This window comes from Echinops telfairi, unplaced genomic scaffold (assembly GCF_000313985.2).
Source record: "Echinops telfairi isolate 266 unplaced genomic scaffold, ASM31398v2 ScPeMD7_5592;HRSCAF=6446, whole genome shotgun sequence".
NCBI classification, from domain to species: Eukaryota; Metazoa; Chordata; class Mammalia; order Afrosoricida; family Tenrecidae; genus Echinops; species Echinops telfairi.
This window is the reverse complement of record NW_022109491.1, coordinates 19,860,086-19,864,204: the sequence shown is the minus strand read 5'-3', so window position 1 is coordinate 19,864,204 and position 4,119 is coordinate 19,860,086. Positions and strand designations below refer to the sequence as shown.

At 58.1% G+C, this 4,119-nt stretch overlaps 1 protein-coding gene across 4 annotated transcripts in view; it reads left to right on the top strand.

Moving 5' to 3' along the window:
* The first annotated feature begins 3,632 nt into the window (after window positions 1–3,632).
* The window catches only part of SRC (SRC proto-oncogene, non-receptor tyrosine kinase), a 37,133-nt gene continuing 36,646 nt past the window's right edge, over window positions 3,633–4,119 (top strand). For 3 of the 4 annotated variants that reach the window (XM_045295143.1, XM_045295142.1, XM_045295140.1), the window contains exon 1: window positions 3,673–3,711. The gene's annotated coding sequence lies outside the window, so the exon portion shown is untranslated. Of the gene's footprint in view, window positions 3,712–4,119 lie in introns of all 4 variants that reach the window. The other variant, XM_045295141.1, reaches the window with a different exon arrangement.

The following is a 4,119-nucleotide window of genomic DNA, read 5'->3' as shown; positions in this document are numbered from 1 at the left end:
GCCTCTTGCCCCAGGGAAGCTGAAGAAGAACAGGGGCCATTGTGAGTGGGAGCTCCACAGCCCACTTACTAGACCCTCCTGGGGCTGCAGAGCCTGCCACCTGTGGCACCCTCCATCTCTGCCGGTGCCAGCCCGAGCCTGCACCCGCCCGCCCCAGCCACACTGGCAGAACCGGTTTTGGCCTGCAGCCCTGAGCGTGTTTGCTCGGTGAATGCGGGACCAGACACGTTCTAGCTACCCTGGCCCACAGATGGCTCCTCGCTCACTCCTTGCTCATTCCTTGCTCACTCAGCAGACATTCCCTGGACCTGGGCCGGTGCTGGGTGGGGCTGGTGGGGCCTGGAGGAATTTCTGGCTTGCACGTGTCCCTGAGTCGGGTGGTCAGAGGCTCTGCCATAGGGGCAGGGTAGGCAGGTGGCAGGAGAGTGTATTGGTGGAGGGCAAAGGCAGTGGAGCCAGACAGACTCGGACCAAGGCCTACCACCTCTTTACCCTGAGGGCCTTGAGCAGGGTCCAGCAGTATTTACTGAGCACATACTACATGCCAGACAGTGTTCTAACGGCTGGGGATACAGCCCAGAACCCAGCAGGCAAGCATCTCCGGGGTCAAGGAGCTGACATTCTCGTTGAGGAGACACAAAGCTCGCAGTCTACCAGGAAAAAGGGTGCATCCTTTGTAAGCAGATGGGGCCGCGGGCTATGACTGGAGGAAACGCCTCCAGGCGGTGAAGAGCCAGTGCAAAGGCCCTGAGGCACTGAGGGACAGCCAGGAGTTCAGGGTGCTTGAGGAGGCCCAGTGGTATCGTGGGCTTATCTGTTGGGCTGCCAACTGCAAGCTCAGCCGTTCAAATCCGTGGGCGGTTTTACCCTGTCCGGGACGGTTGGAGTTGGAGCTGACTCTCTATCCCAGTGAATTTTGTTTGGGTTTTGGGAACAGAGTAAGTGCAAGGGAACGTCAAAAGCAATGAAGGCCGAGAGGGAGGGGCTAGGTCAGGGAGGACCTCACAATCCTTCTTAAAACGTTGAAATGGGAGGGGCGTGCATCTGGCTGCAGCAACGACAGAGCCCTGGGGTGTTACAGTGGGTGGTTAACGCTGAGGTCAGTGGTTCAAACCCGCCACCTGCTCCACAGAGAACGGTGAGGCTTTCTGCTCCAGTGCAGGTTTGCATCTTGGAAACCCTGTGTGGAACGGCTCTGCCCTGTCCCAGAGGGTTCTCTGAGCCCGATTGGAGTCGATGGCAGTGGGTGGGTGAAGGGAGGTGGGCCAGTGGGGTGCCCACTGTGGAAGGTGGCGCTGGTTTGCTCCTGACTGCAAAGAGGAGAGCCAGGGGTCAGACTTCTTTTTCTGGGGCGTGATTTCAGTCGTCCCTTTCTCTCTGTATGATGGAGTGGTGTTCGAGCAGTCAGCTTTCATGAGCTACCGCTGAGCCCCAAGCACCACCAGCCGGGCCTGCCGTACCTGCCCCCTCCCCAGGCCATTGTAACACATCGCAGGCATCCCCTTTCATATGAAATATTTCAATGCGTATCTCTAAAATACAGGCTCACGTTTAAAAAACAAACAACCACAAACAGCCCACAGGGCTATATTCACGCCTGAAAGCGATGAACAGTGATGTTTTTTTTAAAAAAAACAACAACTTTCTAGTATGAATTAGGCGAAGGTCGACAAAGCAGATCGTATGTATATTCGGCAATTCACACCCCTCTTGTTTCAACTCGCCTCTTTCACTCCTGAGCAGGGATTCTTTCTGAAAAGTCTCCAAACCAAACTCGCTGCCATTAAGTTGGTCCTGACTTGTAGGGACCCTCCCCTGATAGACCAGGGTTCCGATGGTGGACCGGTGCCTCTGGGCCTCCCTTCCTGGGCTGTTGTGCGATGGATGAGAAAAGAGGCTGCTTGTACCTGAGCCTGCCGCACAGTTGGTCCTCAGCTGCCCCTGTTGCTTTGATGACCGTCATGCAGGTGTCACCCATTAGATTAACACCTGGCTCTACTTGAAGAAATGCGACCTTCATTTAATCCTCACCTCCACCCTCTGAGGTGGCTGTTACAGTCACTGCTTTTTATAGGGGGGTGGAAAGGAGCCCTGTTGTCTCTCTGGGGTATGTGGCAGACTGCTAACCCCAAGGCTGGTGGTTCAAACCCACCAGCTGCTCCTCGGGAGAAAGAGGAGGCTCGTTGCTCCTGTAGGGAGCTCTGGTGGTATAGTGTGTTACACATTGGGCTGGGAATCACAGAGGTAGCAGTTCAAACCCACAAGTCATCCTGCCGGCGAATGATGAGGCTGTCTACTCTTTAAATAGGATTTAAAGTCTCCAAAACCCAGCGGGGCAGCTTTTCCTCTGTCGTTTAGAGTTGCTATGAGCCAGAGTCATCTCAATGGCAGTGTCTGCTCCCATAAAAATGTATGGCCTGAGAAATTCTACATAGGGTCTCTGTGAGTCTGAATGTGTGTGTGTGTGTGTGTGCGCGCGCGCGCAGATTATGGGTGAGGAAACTCTGGCACAGAAAGGTGAAGTAACTTTCCCAAGGTCAGAGCTAGGAGCGGGAGATAGAGCTGAGGCTGTCTGCATCTCTGTGTGAGCCTGAAAGGCGGGGTGTTTCCCTCAGCCTGGAGGGCGGGACTGAAGTTCAGTGGTAAGAGCAGGAAGGTGGGCGTGGGGGTTCTGGGGTGGGAACAGCACGTGCTGAGCCTGTGGCTGGAGGAGAGCTGCGAGCAGGGAGCATACAGACCTGTCCCCTTTGGGGCTGGGCCCTGTGAGCGGCGGGCAGACCCTTTAAGGCTGTGGTCATCTTGTGGACCGCTGTCCCCCGCCCTCAGGCTCCATTGTGCTCTTACCATCCACCCCGTCTTCACGCAAGGGAAGGGAGGGCTGGGCTTTCCTGAGGCCATCTGCGGGCTTTTGGGGGTGCTGGTCACAGGTGTTCCTGCCCACTAGTGTCCCAGAGGGAGATGCTGCCTGAGTGTGGGCGGGGAGGAGGGGGCACTGTGTGTTCCCAGAGCGGAGATGCAGCTCGAGCTGCCTGTAGGGAACAGCAGGCGCCGTGGGCAGGGGCCGGCTGGCAGCTGTCCCCCAAGGCCCACCAGACTGGCCGTAGGGGGTGGGGGCAGTTTAGACCGTGGAAGGGAGGTCCCAACCTCTCTGACCTCTCCAGCCCTCAGGTGCTCCCTGGGGCAGAGGACACGGCTGTGCCCTCTGCAATGCCTGCGTTCTTGGGCATGGGCCTTGGGTGCGGGGGAAATGGGGGAGGGGGTGCAGGGGTGCTGGAGCCACCCCGTGTCCTTGTCTTTCACCTCACTTTGCGGCCGACGAAACTGAGGCTGGGTGGCATCGATGACCTGGCTCCTGGCCTTCCTCCGGATGTCAGACCTCTGGACCTTGGTCTAGGCTGTGTCCCCCTGTCTGGGTGACGCCCCCCACCGTGCATCACTGACCACCTGGCACCCGGCCTTGTACCCCTTCTAGAAGAAGCCCATAGTGCTGTAGGCTCACGTTTAAAAAGAAGCTGGGGACTGTCAGCCCCCGACAGGGTGACCATGGAAAGACGCCTCAGCCCCCTGCCCACCTGATCCTCTCAGGACCGGAGAAAACCCTCATGTCCCCTCTCTCTTTCAGGCCTTCCTGACCTGACTTGCTGGCCACGCCTCCCTTGAAGCCTCACCTTGACCCCCTGACACCTGACTTTGGAGCCAGCCCCTACTCAGGTAAACAGGGATCCTCCTCCTCGTCCATCCTTCCACCCACGAGCCCCACTCCCCTTCTCACACCTCCTCGGGGGCTCAGTGGTGAGTGGCCAACGGGGTTAGGGGCCCCTCTGCTCTGAGTTGGAACCTAGCTCTCTGCTTCCTGACTGGGGCAGCCTCCCGGTGGTCCAGCTCCCTCTGGGACTCTTGTGAGCATGGAAGGGGTAGGTGGCCCCAGGATGGAGGCTGTGCGTCCTTGAGGTTCACCTGCACCTCCACGCCATCCCTCACTCAGCTGGTCGAGGTGGCTGAGAAGAGCCCAGCCCCAGGGTCCCCTTCCTTTTTCCAGCCCGTCTCTCTGGCCCCAAGTGGCAGCCCTCACTGGCGGGGCCGGCTCAGAGAGCAGGAAGGAACCTACCAGCTTGCTAG